The following is an 18,136-nucleotide window of genomic DNA, read 5'->3' as shown; positions in this document are numbered from 1 at the left end:
CTAGCTGCTTAGTCACTCTGCAGATTCAAGTTGTGTTTTATTTCAACCCTCATTCCTGGCGTCTGCAGTTATGAACCCTGAAGCACTATTTCCCATGAAAAATGATCAAACTTGTCATTGATAGAGTACATATAAGCAGATAGGGTTCCGCACTTTGGATAGCTCCTTTAGAGTTCTCACTGGTTCTCACCGAAACCCAGAGTGGATTCACTGCTTCACTGACATGGGACCACCAGCTTCTCCTGCATGTAATATGCACTTCTGTGATGGGGGGGGGGGTGTCATTCATGAGTTCACTGGGGAAGAAGAACATTAGCCCTGAGTTCCCTCTATATTTTAAATATAGGCACTTTCTAGTTATCTCCTCACCCTCCACAAAGGGAGGACATAGGTCTTGAGGAGGAGCTTGAATGAGAACAAGGAAGGCTCTATTTAGAGAAGATGTTCCAGACACAACATGGCATAAGGTGTGAAGGGGGCTTATCAGAAGGTGAGTTTGTGCAGAGCACAGAGAGGACTAGAAGCTTAAAGTTGATGCAGACTTTAGACTACTAATCACTTTTAATATCAGGGAAAGCACTTGGACTAACTGAGTGCCAGCCCAGATGTTCAAAATGTTCTGTGTGATGCTGCCCGACTGTCTCCAGGGACACATTCATGTGAACAACATAACATGTAACTTGGATCAGCCACACACACAGCCCCAGCCGCTACAGTAAAGAGGTGCCTGGGACTGCAGTAACTGAAAAAGGAAGCTGCTACAACTGTGGAAATCAAGGCCAGGAATGTCAAAGCTTTACCTTGCAATTCTTTGTGTGACATTTATTTCCTCTAGGTAATGCTACCCAATTTGGATTATGAAACTGCTGTGTTTCTCTTTACTTCTGTTCTCTATGTCACAAGAAACCCATGTGTTTTGCTTAAGACTGGAAATAGATCCTGCTGATTGCTGGGTTTTAGATTTTCAAAAGTGGGGGATTGGCCTTCGTGGCTGTTGTTGCTTCTTTTTTCCCAGCAGTTCTAGGTGCAACCTGAAACCTCACAGCAACTAACAGAGTCCAGTCCAAGCTCCTCCTACACTCAGGGCCAGTTTGCACATCACAGTGGCAAAAGGGTGAATTCATTAACCCATGATGTGTTGGGATGCACACTGCACATGAGCTACTTCTGTTTCTTGTAAACAACCTTCTATCAGTGCAGTCAGAGGTTGTCAGCATGTCTGAATCTAGACTGCGCAGTTGTTCAGTGGTTAAACAACCAATAAGTCTGGGTTTGGCTGTCATGCCCACCACCTCTGATCACGCCAATCAGAGGTTGTTTACAGAAACCAGAAGCAGCTCGCAGGCAGCATGCCCCCTGAGAATTGTGGGTTGAATAACCCACAATTTGCCACCATGACTTGCAAAACGGCTCTCTATCTTAAGACTGTGACTAGATGCAAACATTGTAGCTACAACAAGCCAGCTTTTCTCCACCCCCACCGCCCTGGCTCTTCATCTAGCCCAATGAAGAGTTCTGGAGAAGTTGAAAGCTTGCTCACTAATTTTGTGCATGTGATGTTTTGGTTGGTTCTAATAAAGGTACTGACCAACTGTGGATCTTGGAATGTATTCCTGAATTTCAGTTGTTTGTTTTTAAAAATAAAAGACTAGCTTTTGAATAGTTTTCTGCCATTGTGTTCTACACTGGTCTCATTCACTGCCCTATTGTTTTCCTCCACTGATGCATCTCATTTGCTTTCAGTCAATGGAAGTTTGGCTGTCAGCTTGATTCCATCTCTACTCAAGTTAAAGATGGTGCACTGAAACCAAAGGAGATGGCTGTCAGCAAGCGTAACACTTTGCTATGTTGACAAAGGGGGCTGAAGAAAACAAATTCCAATGGCAACATGTAGTCTAAGACGGGTGGGGAACCTTTGGCCCTCCAGACGTTGTTAGGACTATAGCTGCCATTATATCTGACCACTGGCCATGCTGGCTGGAGCTATTCAGAGTCCAATAGAATCTGGAGGGCCATGGATTCCTCACCCCTGGCTTAAGAAATGAGTGACTGGATCCAGAATCTGCTTTCCAGGACAGGAAGGTACCTGTTCACATAAGGTTCCTCTTCCCTGTTTTGGGGAATCCTCCCCCATCACAGTTGTTCCCATTGAGCAGGGCCTCCTATCTCTCTGTGTAGCATTTTCAGGGGGCTGGAGGAGCTGCCATGGTTAAGGGGGCTGGGAAGTCCACTTGCATCAGTGCAGTTGATCCAGCGCAAATCTGGCTCCAACCCAGGGTGTGCATTGTGCCAGGCTTCTGTGGCTTGTGAAATTTTTGCATACCCACATGGCAGCAACTACAACAACTCTTTTCTACATTTCTTATGAGTTTTTGAAAGGGTTCTAACTTCACTCGAGCTACTGTTTGTGAGGAACTTCACACACACATATGTCCCTTTGTCACACACTAGTGTCTTGTCAACCACTCTGGGGCCCTCGTGTTTAAGTGCTGGAAAACAGTTTAGAAATGTTCAGATAAATAAATGAATGAATGAATGTGCAATCCTATGCATGTTTAGACAGAAAAAAGTCCTACAACTCCCAGCATTCTTCAGCCAGCATGGGAATGCTGGGAGTTGTAGGAGTTTTTTCTGTCTAATATGCATAGGATTGCACCCTAAATGAATGAATGAATGAATAATTGATAACTCTTCAAATTTTTCACACTGTATTTACATCTCATCAGTGAGCTCATGCTCCTAGTTTGATATCTAGAATGTAAGATTAATGTACAGGTTCTACTATTTATAGATTAATCACAGAACTGAAAAACTGAAAATATTTCCCACAATCTATATACTTTCCTGTAAGCTCAGATGTTGCATGAAATAATAATAGATCCAACATTTCAAGCAACAACATTTTCAAGTCAACAAAAAGTCCCTTTCAACTATTTTTTTTCCTAAGTTGATAAATAACTTAATAAAGTACCCCCTCAATCAATGTTGTATATTGAACACAGCAACAATTCCATTAAACCCTCATTATTCAAACACCCTGCCATCAGCTTATCTCTCTCCTTTGGGGACTTTTGAAAGCAACATTGGCTTTTGATTTTTTAAATTATCTCTTTATTCAGATGTCGAAATTGCCCTAGGGTCTTCTATTTGTTCTTAACTATTGAATACATGAGGGTGTGGGGACCTTCCCCCTATTATTCTTAATTCCCAATTATGATAAGATTGCATTAAAGGCATTTTGCTCATTGAGCCAGACATCAAAGCAGAATAGCTCTGGAATTTGAAGTGTATTCAATTATACACACAGGACAACTCAGTTGCTCAGTTTAGAGAAACAGAAGAGGCTGCATGAAGACATCTCACTTTAGCAAAAGAGATGCACATTCCAAACAGCAGTGCAGTTGGATAATTTTAAGGCTCTGGATTTAATGGCCTTACAGCCAGGGCTGGCCTTAGGGGTGGGCGAGCTGGGCAGTCACCGGGGTACAGAGCTGAGGGGGGCACCAAAGGGGTGCCAACATCACACCTGCACCAGGCCCCATGGGTAGCCCTGCAAAAGTGATTTTGGGGCAGGGGGAGACCAAAGGCATGCCTCACCTGGGGCACTATTTATCCCTGCTTACAGTTCCCTTCCCTTTAGATCAGGGCTGGGCAACTTGTGACCCTTCAGATGTTTTGGCCTACAACTGCCATCATGCCTAACCAGCATAGCCAATGGTGAGGAATGATGGGACTTGTAGGCTGAAACATCGTGCGGTCCACAAATTGCCCACCCCTGCTTTAGATGGTAATGTGCAGGCTTTCCTCTAAGTTTTTGTGGGCCTTTGGGCAACAGAAATTATTGGGCTACATTTGCCTCTGCCCCTTCAGCACCACTCTTTCCAAAAAAATTTAAAACCTGGTGGTGGGGGCCCCCTCCTCATTCACTCTGCTAAATGGGGCCCCAGACCTCTACCCCCAAGACCTGATGGCATCACTCATGCCAAAGGTGTGTGCTGTTTGCAGTAAAAATGGTTGCGTTGCTGGCATTTGGATGCATCAGAGGAGTATGTGGAAGAACCACTTCATATATTCCATGTCCACACAGAAACTTAATATACTGGTTTGGCACTTTCCAGGGCAGACTATGCCTCCTTGGATATTCTAGGCACACGTCTACATTACAGATAGAAACACACATGACCTCGGAGAGGGGAAAGGGGGCATTCCGGTGGGTGGGGAAGGCAGAATACTGGAGACACAGGGATACAAGCTTTCCCAAGCCCTCTCCAGCCTCCTTCCCTCCCTCTCCAAAATGCCCCATTTTGCTAAAAAGCCCATGTAGCAAACATGCATGGGAGGACGGGGAGGCGAAGATTGCCTGCGTCGCACCTCCTGCTCTGCATTGGATGATCGTAAGCCTTGATCACTGAGGGCTTACAATCATCGAAGGCGGAAGTAATAGGATTATGCCCTTAGCCTGTTTTTCAGTTCACTCAGGTAAGGCAGACTTCAGGCTTGCAGAATCTACTTTGTTTTTTTACTAGAACCCCAAGATCCACCAACAAGCATCTGTTGCAAAATAATTCTAAGTCCAGGAATTTGTTTTGAGTCCCGGAATTTACCAGAGCTCGCAGTCCTTCCACACACAAATACATGCCTGGTTACCCCAAGCTTTTCTTCATTTCAGCAGCATAACTTGGGGCTGTCATTTTGCTGCTACTATTTTTAAACAATTGGGATTCAGAAAACCTTGCCAATTGACTGCAAATCACCCAGAGATCTACCTAGAGCTCCAGGTCTACCTTCTGCCCATCCCTGCATACAGCACTGTAATTAGGAGCTGAGAGATGAAGCACAGTTTGAACCACCCCAGAGGAGGTGATGGGTTAACAAAGCAAAACACCAGAAAGAGCTGCCACCGAAGGTGTGCACTGTTCACCACAACGGATTTGAAGATGTCTATAAACCAGGGGTAGGCAATGCGGTGCCCATGCACATCAATGTGCCCCAGATATCTTTCTTGCCACCCACCAAGATGCCCTACCCCTCCCACTTAAATGTATATAGAATCAACACATTTCCTTACTGGTAGCTGGGATTGCTGTTTAATCAGTTTCTGTTTGGTGCTGAAAACACTGGGTTCAAAGGAATCTAGTGGGCTGGGGCTCAGACCGCACCTCTTCTGCAGTCTTTGGGCAGATTACTTTTCCTTTGCCATGCCTCCCACTGCAGCCATTTTGTGGTGCTGCCCAGGACAGTTTCTCTAATTGCCAAATGCGCTCATGGCCCGAAAAGTTTGCCTACCCCTGCTATATACCAATAAAGGGAGGGAGGAGAGAGAAATGTAGGGGCATCATTTTCCCAAGATGCTTGGGATATATCCTGTCACTAATGTTGGTGAACATAGGGAGGTGCCAGGCCTCAGTGCATCCTTTCCTGCTCCCTCTGGAATTGCTGGAGCTGCGAATGGGCCAGAGTGGCTGCAGTCACCTGCTTCTGACATCATTTGTGGTCGTTGGGAGTCCACAGAATCACTCGCTCACCAGCTGGAGCTTGCTGGGCAGATGGCCGAGAAGGGATCAGTGTGGTCTGCTGGAAAAACCAGGCCTTTTAAATGGGGAAGGAGAGCAGTGCTGGCAATTGTGCAGATAGAGGCGTGCAGCTGGAAAGGGGAAATGAAATACCTGGCCATGGCTGGACATCAGGAGGGGTGAGGTGGGTAGGGAAGGGAAGGGAAGGAAAGGGAAGAAAGACTCTTCTCCAGCTGGAGTTTCTGGAGTTCTTATTCTCTCCCAGAGCCTGAGAATTAGGCCTGGATAGTGCAAAGGTCAAGCCCCCAAGGTGAGGCAGCCACCTCAGGCAGTGGATTTGGGGCGTTGTGAAAAGGCAGCAAGCTGTTAGTTATTTAATTATCATTATATTTTTACTGCCAGGGAGAGGGAGAGGTGGTTACAATTCATGCTGATGCTTTCCTGCCTCAGGCACAGTGGTAAATTTTGAAATGCAAGTGCTCATCATGACAGCCCCCATAGCTACACCCCAAGGAGTGCAAAAAACCAGGCAGCGGTGTCGATCCATATCAACAGACCTGTTCTAGAAGTTTTTATCTCCACCAGGAGCAGGTCTCTGGTGAAGGGAACGGGTCTGAATTGCCCCTTCAAGACCAAGCCTTTGCATTAAAACTGTGAGGATAGCAACTAAACTCAGAAGGAACAGGGAATTCTGAGGGGGGTGGCAGATGGCATCAGCATCGCATCCCTGGTAATAAAGACGTGCGGGCGCTGCAGCCGTGTGAGCCCTGGCTCCGCTGCACCACTGCTCAAGAGCCAGAATAATTTGGCTGGCGCTGGCACCATGAACCTTGAATTTGGGGGGGGATGTCGGGCGCCATTTGCTGCGCCACCTCAACCAGCAAAATGTACTGGGATATCCCTGCAAGCCCTTCCTTAACCCTGGCGAGAGGGCAGGTGCCCCAGCCCCACGCACAACCTATTAGCAGTGCCTGGTGCACGTCAGCTGCTTCCACCCACTGGCCTGTTAGGGGGAAGTAGGGTTAGGGACTCAGCCCACAGCTGACCCTGTCTTTCCATCACCTAGGCAGAGGTAGCAACCAGTACAGAACGAGGGAGGCCCCCGTGAGAAGAAAACTCCCAGACTGTTCTTGAGAAGCATGAGCAAGAACCGGACAAAAAGGAACTCAAGCGTATGCCTGGAGGCCTTGCCTTCAGAGAGAGAGTCAGGTGGCTTGTGGGGAGGTGCTCAGAGGGCAAGAGGGGTTTCATGCCATGAGGGTGATTATAGAAGGCTTGTCTACCCCTATCGATGTATCTAGTGGTGAGGGCAATAAACACATACCTTGTAAAGACACTCGCCATTCGTCTGCAAACGCTCCTTGGTCTTGTGGATGGATGAAGGCCACTTTGATGTCCTCCTACCTGAGGAACCAATGAAGACCAGACCATCAAAGGCCTGAGTGTAGGGATGGAAGAGAAATTTGTTCAGTTCGCATTTTAATATGAACTTACCGAATTTTGCATATTTGAACCAATATGTGAACAAAAACTCATTTATCCTTTGAAATTCGCACTTCTCTGACTTTTGCAAATACAAAAATGTGTATATTAGGGGAAAGTGAGCACACAAATATGTCAATATTGGTGAAAATAACATTCAGAGATGCATTATATTAGGGAAAGAGCTTGCAAAAAAAGGTCTATGTTAGGCAAAATTGCATGTATTAGGAGAATTACACAAAAAAATGCTATGAACGTTCATGTGAACTTTTAAAAAAATATTCCCAAAATTTGGGATGAACTGAAGTTAAGATTAGGAAAATGAGAAACGGAGAGCCACTGAAATTGACAGATTCCCCCTATCCCTACCTGAAAAAAAACTGTTTGCAAGTCCCTCTCCCATCTTCCCAGACCTAGGGGCTTCTTGAACACCAGTGAGTCCTTGGAGAGGGCAGAAGAGATAAAACCCAGGCCAGCGAGCTCAGTCCATTGGCTCCTGAAGGGACCATCAGCAACCTAAGAGAACTCTGCTGTGCTGTCCTACATTTTGTAAGTTTTTTAAAAAGTGCCTCAGGGTGCCTTGGCAGAAATGATGGCATATCAATGAAATAAATCAAGACATAAATAAATCCTAAACATGAGTAAATCCCATTGAAGTCAAAGGGACTTCTTTCCAAATAAATGTGCTCAGGAGTGCACTGTTATTTTCTAATCCTGAGGGAAAGTTTGGGTGGTGGTGTTTCACTTTGTTTTATGTACATCACCTAGTTTATATAGAAATACTAATAATACTAATAATAATAATAGCCCCAGAACAGTGTATGTTGAATGCCCCCCCCCCCCCGCAACATAGCCACTAAAAGTGTGTATTTATGCAACCTGACATTGTACATTGTGGTCTTTTCAGTGCTAGGTAAAGACCTTTTTATTCTCCCAAGCTTTTTAGTCCTTCAATTTTGTTTTTAACTGTGTTATTGTGTTTTTAGACCTTTACACTGCTGCTGGCATTTCCTCTGGGTTTTTTTTTTACTCTTTTAAACTTTTGAAGCTTTTATATTATGTTTTATCATGTTGTATTTTAGCGTTTCAATTTTTGTGAACTGCCCAGAGGATTTCGACTATTGGGCGCCACAGAAATGTAATAAACAAATAAAGACATAAAAATAATAGCTGCCTTCCCTCCTCCATGCCTCTCAGCAGGACATCTACAGACGGGGGCCAGGTTGGGCCTTACAGACCAGCTACTCTTGCTCAGACCATGCAGGGGGGCAACTGAATCCAGTCTGAGGCCGCAGGGTGGGGAGAGGTGTGAGGGGAAACATGCTGGGGAACAGACCCCACTGAGGGATGTATGTTGCTGTATCACTTAGGTTGCACCTTGGGATGTGGGGGCGGGGAGGAAGGAGCTGGAAGGAGCCAAGTCTTTTCTTGCCCAAGACTGTGCATTTCACTCTCTTAGAGTAAATATACATTTTTAAAGGGCGGAAGAGGGGAGAAATGTAAGCAAACTCTGGCAGTGGCAGGCGCATCTGAGGCTGGTGGCTCCGATGTCAGTGGGGCTGTGAATCTGCTCTGGGTTTCAGGCAGAACCAAACTGGGCTCAGCAGCTTGGATAGCTCCTCTAGAGTTCCGACTGGTTCTGACTGAAACCCAGAGCCGATTCACAGCCCCACTGACAATGGAGCCACCTGCCTCTCCTGAGAACAATATATAGCAGTGAAAAGCTGAAGGCGATCATCTTTAATTGCTGTGAAACAAAGGTTGCTGGCCCCCGTGTGGTATAATTGACAGGCACTATGGCAAACGCACAGCAGGAAGAGACAGCAATTGTAGGGAACCGTCTAGCAAGTGTCAGTTCCCCTGCCTGTGAAATCCCCCCCCCCTTTTCTTTTGCCTCATTCCCACCTCATCATCAACTATGTGTTTTCCTTGTCAGAGATCCAGCTCCGGGGGGGGGGGGGGGCGGTGCGGTGGTGGGAATGTAAATGCGACTACCCTGTCACTGGACTGTCAAGTATTGTATTGTTCCTTGCACATGAAAGGCAACCAACTTCTCCACCTGGGCTTAGCTGGAAGTGTGGTGCCCTTTTGAATTTATAGTTGCCTCTGCTCCTCAGGAAGCTGACATGGAATCACCAGCCAGCTTCTCTGCCTTACTAGAGACGTAGTAACTAAGGAAGAATTCATCCAGAGCAAACTGTAAGAAAAGGACTGAGCCAAACCACTCCACTGCTGCAGTCTCACCAAGTGAATTTACTAACAGGGGCATACCTGGTTTTGTTGTGAGGCACGTTCAAGCTCCTGCAGCATGTTTTCAAGGTATATGCGTACCTTTCTCCATATGAACTTATCTGAATGTAACAATTTTCATCTTGGGCTCTGCTCTCTGGTCTAACATTAAATCAGACCTGTTTGGTGAGTACCAGAAACAGGGCCTTCTCTGCAGTGGCGCCAAAGCTGCAGAATTCCCTTCCTGGGGAAATCCATCAACCTCGATTTCTTTTAAGAGTGATCTGAGAACATTTTTATCCCAAAACTGCTTTTATGATTAATTTCTGCTGCATATGGACCTGGTTATTTTTTTTAAAATCAGTGCTTTTTATTATATGAAGTTTTGGTGAGTATTAACATATTTTTGTTGCTGCATTTGTAAGCCACCTTGTGAAATTTTTTATGTTTGTGTTTTTTTTAAATCAACATACATTACCTCTACTTCTAACTCCTGCTCTACAGCCAAGACTAAGTTACAACACAATTCTATTCCCACTTACCTGGGTGTAAGCTCCCTTGAATATAATGGGCCTTATACGTCTGCTTAGACAAGCCTAGGCTTTGCGCTGGTAGTTGCACTTGGTTCCCATTGAAATCAATGGGACTTAAGACATGACTAACTTGCCCAACTGATTTTAATGGGACCTAATTACAACTAAGTCCCGTTCCAATCCAGTGTCTAGGATTTGGATGGGCTAAATGCAAACAATAAGAATACTCTTGTGAAAATCTTCTCTCCCCCCCACCCCCTTTGTTATGGTCTGCACAGCTGGCAGGGCCTAGCACAGTCCACAGAGGATCCAACTACTCCCACAAAAGCCATGACCTTGGTTGTCCTCAAAAATGCCCAGCTCAGACACCAGGATGCTGACATCACGACAACCTCTCCCTCCACTTCACACTTGGATTTTTCCTACGTGGAGACAAATCTCCAAACTGGCATAAGGTTACACAGGCTTCCTAATGCATGTACCTGCACCTAAATCAACATTTACCCCACACTTCATATGTGATGGCATACACCTCACTTCCTGCATGGAGATGATCTCCACGTCATGTGAACTAGCCCTGAGTTACATCTACAGGAGGATGAGCCAACCTTTCCCAGCCTCATGTCAGACCCTAGGCTCATCTTGTCACTGAGTTCTAGTATTGGGAGAAGGAGCAAAATGTCTCCCTATCCACTTTCTTGACACCATGTATAATTTGTACGCCTCTATCACATCCCCCGTCATTCACCTTTCCCCCCCCTAAACTAAACAGTCCTAGTCTTTGTACCCCAGACTCTATGGAATTAAAGATGTTGCTGGTGCTTGTTTGATGTTGTGGCCAGGAAATAACATTAGCCCCACATCACAAACACTAGCCTCCTCTTTTCCATGCCTCCAAGAACCTCCACATCACTTTCCCACAAGGCCATATCCACAGCTGCAGAAACCTGCACACACACACCCCACACACACTCACTTAGCTATTCTTGACCCCTTTCTTGAAGCTTCAGCTTTCTTTTTAAAAAACAGAGGGCAGGATCCAACTGTGGCATTCCATTAGCACAAATGACATTGTGCTAGGTTTCAACCCATGCGCAAGAGGAGAACCCCACTAAAGTTATGTCCGCCCAAGTGCAGTTACGCAACTGGTTGTGCACACGGTTATGCAAGCAACCGGTTGTGTGACCGGTTATGCAACCAGTAGTGTCACTGGTTGTGGAAGCATGACACACAAGCACTTCCACAATGGAAAGATTTGTCAGACCTCCACTAGCACCATTTGAGTTTACGGAACGACACCATTGGAAAGTCCCCAAAGGCCACAATCCAATGCAGACCTAAGTGCGCTCAACCTCACTGATTTGTGGGCTTGAATGTGTTTAACTTGTGTTGGATTGTGACCCAAGTCTTCAAGCCTTTTGTCCATCTGAATTTATGCCCCTTCACTCCTTGAACACTTCTTCATCGGATTATTCCTCTGGATTCCTTCTTCATACCTCTGGAAGGAAAGGCTTGGGTATCTTCTGTGATTCCTCTGTGCTTGAATGTGGAATGGGCTGGGCAGAAGCAAGCACAAGGACATCCCAGCAGGCTTGATGTGAATTACAATTGACAATGACAGGCACTAAATAGCTAGTTTTGATATACGCAAAGGTTGCAATGTTGGGGCTGAATGGAAGGAGCATCACTGAGCAAGCCACCAAAAATGTAGGTTATACTGACCTCTAGAGGTTGATAAGAAATGTGGCTGCGAAACTCTCAAAAAACATTTCGATATTATGGGCTACTCATGACTGAGTTACATCTTACTGTTCAGTGGATCTTCTCTAAGTACGACTACATCTGGATCCAATCCAATAAAAATACACTTGAGTGGGGAAGCTATGTTAGACTGTTGTAGCAGCATCCTCTGTGACACCTTAACAACTAACCATTTTATCATGAAGGAACATTTGGAAGTGTCACAAACTGTCCCTGTCCTACAGCAAGCAAATTAATGTCTTCTGTAACATTTACTCAGTGAGAACAGATGGCTACTTGATGCATATGCACCGCTTAATCTCCCACAGAGTGGTTCTAACCACATGGAGCTGCTCAGTCTAGCCATATACTGAGGAGGACATTATGACAATGCCTTCAGTCCACTTCCCCATAGTTCTTGGGTGGGAATGCTTGACTTTCAGTATCAGCAAAGCAACCAAGTCCTTACATGGATAGAACCATCATGTAGGACGGTTTTCAGCAGCCACCATATACTTGGAGGTTCTCCGCTTTCACCCACTGTTTCATTTAACCCATGGTTTGTTGCCCTACCTAGGATTTGTCTGACAGATGATCAAACAAACCATGGATTGTTTTCTCAGTCCCTCAGTGGTTTGTTTCCCTTCCCTTTCACTTGCACCCCCCCTGTATTCAAAGTACCTTTGTGGCGATGTAGTACTGAGGCATACAGAGTGGCTGAGGTTCTTTTACCACTCTTGGCCGCAGCCTCTGTAGCCTGGCGGAACAACCCATGAACAACCCACAGTTCAGGATTTGTACATAACGACACCCCATGGTTTAAACAACCCACAGTTCAAAACCCAACAACAAACGATGGGTTCACTTTCTGGGTTGTTCTTGGTTAACAAACCATGTTTAGCACAGGCATGTTCACACATCACAACAACCCAGAATTCAACAACTCATGGGCTAACGTTATATGCAAACCAGGTCATTGTGTTTGGTCTCTGGGCTTTGGATGATGAGAACGATGATGAGAAATTGCTTAACAGGGCAATTTGCATGTTTGCAAAGGGCTGCCAATGAGGTGGATGAGCATTTCAGCAGAGCCTGGAAGCCAACCATTGCTTCCGGTAGCTAACTCTCTAGCTTTTTGCTCTACCGAGGCAAAGTAAGGACATCCCTTTTGTGCCTGCTACTTGGCATGTGTTGCTGTTGTTTAACAAGAGAGGAGTAATGAGTAAAGTACATGTGTCTTTGTAGCAGCCTCTCCTCTCCAATCCATGACACTGATGCCATGTGCCAGCACAAGATGCCGTCTGGTGCCATTCTGGAGACAATCTCTGCCTCCCTGTGTTGGTGGTGGTTTGAAAACTTTGCTACTCCTGTGGCAGACTATACTGGAAGCTTTCCCTGCAGGTTACCAGAACTGAATTTCTGGCTGCTAATAGCAACCTGACCACTATATTAGGGGACCCTTGCCAATGAAATTAAGTGCATTATCTTTGAAAATAACAGAGCAGCTGATGGAGGCAACGTAGAGCGGTTGACTCACAACAGTAGCATCTGGGTACTGCAGAGGCTCATAAACAGATCCTTTCCTATAATGCACAACAGGCACCTGTCGCTTATGTTTAGAATCAACAAAATTATCTGATACATTTCAGAGCCGCTAATTAATTTTTGTTTTTGTTTTTTAAAGGACAGATTCTGCTCTGTGACCCATGGATATAAACCATCTATCTCCAAGGGTGAATCCCCCAAACCCTTTTCTCCTGACCTGTCTTCAGAATACACGTCTCTGAGGACTGGTTTGCACATACAGTTATTACATGATTACTGGAACAGCAAGTGACAGCTTGCATGTGTGAATGAGCCACCACAGATACGACACCACTGACGGAATGGTCATATCACCTCCAATGAGATGAATGCTTTTCAACAGAGTCAGTTCACACATTCAGCTGCTAGTCATGCAACACGTAGCAATCTAGAGAAAGCAAACGATGCACACAGGATTGCATTGATGTCAGGGTTCAGCCCTGCACAGACCTGGAACGCGGGGTCTCCTCATAGGAAAAGCAGAACCTCCTAGAAGATCCCTGCAATGCCAGCGAGCCTGACAAGCCTTTCCCAACCTGGTGCCCTCCAGATGTGTTGGGCTGCCAGCGTGATGTAGTGGTTAGAGTGTTGGATTTGGGAGATCCAAGTTCTAGCCCCCACTGTGCCATGAAGCTCACTGGGACACTTTGGGCCAGTCATCAACTCTTAACGCAACCTACCTCACAGGGTTATGTTAAGATTAAAAGTGGGGAGGATTATGTATTCCACCTCAAGCTCCTTGGAGGAAATGGCACAATAAAATGAATAAATAAACTCCCATAATTCCCAGCCAACATGACTATGCTGGCTGGGAATTACGGAGGTTATAATCCAGCACATCTGAAGGGCACTAGGTTGGGGAAGGTGTATTCAGACCCAGACATTCCAGCTGTAGGACAGAGGTCTCCACTCCAGCTGCCTGGCTTCCTGGCCAGTTCTCAGAACCCAGGAACAGAGGAGACGGTGAGAGAGGTGAGAGATCCAGTGCCTGGCTAGCTGCATGTGAGTCAGGAGGAGGGGGAAGCTCATGTCTGGCATGGATTAAAGAATGGATCTCTCACAAATATTACACCCTCCCTCCTCCCTTGCCAGTCAGGGCTGCACAGGTTTGGCAACAGCATACTCAAGTGCAGCACTTTGTGTGTGTCCCCTGCCCCCCCGGAACAAATGGCAACATTCACTCATAGAGGAGAAACTAAAAAGGGTGAGGGCAAAAACTGCTGCTCCCTCCCTCTGGTGTGCCCAGCTCCAGGATCCAACCTGCCCCTTTCATCCGAAAAGTCCCATCCTTGCTTCTGTTTCTTGGTCACAGCAGGGTGTGACTGAATGTCAAGAACTCCACTTTTTAACATATCGATGTAGGTGCTTGTCCTTTCGCTCTTCTTAATATGAGGGAATGTGCACTGTTGAGAATGTGCACGTCTACACATGAATTAACATAGGCAGGATGAACAACAGTCTGTGAACAGTGCTGGCGTTCGGCTCAGGTGGGCTCTCAGCACGCTGCTGCCAATGCCGCCCCCCTCAAATGCTAACTAGGTCCTTGCGCTGGTATCTCCCACTGCCCCTGAAGGTGGCAGTGCTCACGCGGCCTCCTCTGGGCGGGTGGACTTACCGAGCAGTGCTATTCACGCAGTCGCCGCTGCCTGTGTCCTCAGGCAGGCTAGTGCAGTGGCGGTATCCCCAGAGGAGGTTGGCTGTGACTGCGGCAGCATGAGAACGGCCGCCTCTGCAGAGAACGGCCGCCCGCCCAGCTGAAGGAAACAGGCAGCTGCAGTAGTGCTGGTTAGGGATGCTGGAGAAATTCGAGACAGACTAAAATGAGCTCGGGTTTCTAAGAATCCGACCCGTGGAATCCGCTGCGGAGCGACCCCCTCAGACCCTGCGGAATCTGTGGACTTTCGGATGATTTTTTTACTTTCCTGAAACTTACGCATATAAATCCGTAGAAAAATACGTACGTTTCTGCTGAGGAAACATTGAATGGAATGGGGGACAATACGCCAAATGTTGCATACTAAGGTAAATTATGTAAATATTTAACATAAATACTTACGTAATTATTTGCATATTTTTTCACATGACAAAAAAATATATTCACACCCGTCTGTGGATGGACGATGGAACGGAAGGCACATGACAATCCATGAAACACAGAGCGGATTTTACACAGTCTGTATATCCCTAGCGCTGGTAGGCCCTCCTTGAGGGCTCGGACCCTGGCAATTGCCTGGTGATGCCAACCTGTCTGTGAGACTTACTGGCACGTACTTCTGAATAGGCCCATATCGTAACATTTATTTTATTTTATTTCATTTACTTTTATTTATTTCATTTCATTTCTATACCGCCCAAAAGCCGAAGCTCTCTGTTAGGTTGCAATCCTATGCACACTTACTTGGGAATAAGTCTCATTGAACTCAGTGAGACTTCCCAATAAATATGCAGAGTTGCACTTAGTCTGCTTTAGAGATAGGAAAAGGGAAAAAAATTGGTGTTGAAAAGAGGAATGGAAAAAACGGTTATATTTTATTTTGATAAGCAAACAGCCAGTTAGCGCACACAGTTCTACAGTGAACCACCACAATTTTCATGCCACTGGTCGATAAGAAATGCATGGACTGCATCTCTATGGGTTTTGTATTTTTTGAAGCTATAGACTTTTGTTAATGTATGTGGAACTCCAATCTTTTCTAGTGCCTCAGACACACAGATGGAAAAAAGTAGTATCTTTGGACACGAAAATTGAGCATCACCTGCTCCAAAGTAATCAAGAACGTCATGAAAGCAATTAAGACATTAGCCTTTAACAAGTATTTCCAGCAAAGATAGATTCCAAAGGAAATCTTGACAAGAATATTTCACTGAAAATGGTCTTGGCTGGCACAGTGAAAATTTCCAGGGCATGCTTTTTTATTTATTTATATATATATATATATATATATATATATATATATATCTCCTTTATTATAGGCTTTCAAACTTGTGGCCTCCATGTTGTCTTTGTAAAAAAAAGGGGGGTCTATAAAAGGAAAAGTTAGACATACTTTGTGAAAAATAGACTGAATGGAAGAAAATTCCTTTTCTTCTTACAGATGTCAGAATTAAAAGGTTTAGGGCATAAGCCTATGATTGTTTAGACAGAAAAAGGTCCTACAACTCTCAGCATTCCCAAGCCAGAGAGTAAAGCGGGTCTCTTATCTCATGTCAGGTGCCTGCTCTCAGTACTTACACCAGAGTAAAGCAGAGGTGATTTCATGGATGCAGTTTTAATCAGGCATGGCCAACTGGTGGAAGAAATATTAGCTGGTCCTTGGCAGTCCTACCAAAGTTTAATCAAGCTGGAACCATTTCTTGGCCCATGGTTTCATTTATAGCAGCCTCCCCCTACCTGCTGCTCCCCAGTCATTTTGGATTTCAACTCCTTTCAACTCTAGCCAGCATGGCCAATGGTCAAGAATCCTGGGAGGTATAGTCCAAAAAATCTGGAGTGCATCAGGTTGGGGAAGGCTGCAGAGACTTAAGTTTAATATGCGGTACAGCTGTTCTACATTTTAACGTTACATCTCTCTATGGCAGGCACAAGCTACTTATGGTCCTTCAGATGTTTTGGCATACAACTCCCATCAGCCCTAACCAGTACAGCCAATGGTGAAGGATGACAGGAGTTGTTGGCCAAAACACCTGGAGAGCCAAAACTGTACTGCCCCTGCTGTATGGGATTTGCATTCAAGTTGACCCTGAGCAGTAACCAGCATTGTGATATAGGAGCAGAACTAGCTGGATCAGGAATTCCAGTGGTGCAAGCCATAGAGGTGCTGAACCCAGACCTCACTCCAAACCAGAGTCTGTCAGCAAGGAGCTCCTTGAGTCAGAGACCCCTGAACTGGGATTCCTGGAGACATCACCCCCAAGGACTAGAACCTTTTATACCAGACAAGCTGAAAGCCAACTGAGAGGTGATGAAGTGAGAGGCTCCAGGCCAGAGAACTGCCCCTTTAAGGCTCTCCGCTTTTCAGGAAATAGGCGGAGCCTGGGAGTAATCCAGCCCCATAGGGATAAAAGGACTCAGTTGAGCTGCAGATCTTGTTGGAGCACATTGTCTGCTTGAGGTTATCCAAGGCCCTAAAACTCTAGCCTATTATCTGACTGACCGTCTAAGACACCCCTCAGGCATCTGTTGTACTTTATGGGCCCACACTTGAGGTCAGAACAGAACAGCATGTGTTGCTCCATAACTGTAATGCTTTTGCTACTACATGGCACCAACAGCCTGACTGTAGAGCCTTGAGTGGCCATCAGGTCAAGATGTGAGGGCCTGGAAAGAACATGTAACAAGCCTTCCCCCCACCACCCCCAGAACACTTTTTGTCCTTGGAAAAAAAGTGGGGGGAAACTATTTTTTTCCTGTTTTTTTCCCCCCGGGCCTTCACATTTCTAGAATCAAGTTGTGTGGGAGATGGGTCTCTGGACTACTTCCTAGAAAACAGAGTGAGCCCAAGAAGAAAGAAGCTTTTCTAAGTGGCAGCCATCACATGATGGGTCTGTCATTTTCCAGCTTGGCTCCCATTGATGGGCAATTGCTTATAGCAGGGGCAGGGAACCTTGGGCCCACAAGCCTACTCCAGCCCATGAGGTTCCCCATCTGGCCCATGGAAGTTTGGGCTCCCTCCATAGGCCCAAACTTTCCCCCTCCTAAAGCCCCACCCCGTGTTCTATAAGCCTTTTAGGGATTAGAAGCAATGATCCACAGTGGCTGATCACGTTAGAGACTAATGGCCGCACACATTACTGAATTTCCAAGTGAGAACGGTAATTATGAAGTGAAGAACTCAAAAGTGTGAACTCACCCAAGTATAACAAGCCATAGTTCTGAACAGGGAGTACGTTACAGTCATTTTGCATCTGGTAATGGGAGTGGAGAACGGCATGCTGGAATGAAACTCTTCCGAAAGATACAGATGCTGTTGTATCTCCTCTGACTTCAAAGTAAATATGCACTTGGATGTGGCAAAGTATCGAGGATCATGGCTCATTTGATTAAAAAAAGTGAAG

Source organism: Heloderma suspectum, chromosome 5, assembly GCF_057233095.1.
Source record: "Heloderma suspectum isolate Gila_16-S chromosome 5, 16-S_ref, whole genome shotgun sequence".
Lineage (NCBI taxonomy): Eukaryota > Metazoa > Chordata > Lepidosauria > Squamata > Helodermatidae > Heloderma > Heloderma suspectum.
The sequence above is the reverse complement of the archived record's forward strand: the minus strand, read 5'-3'. Positions refer to the sequence as shown.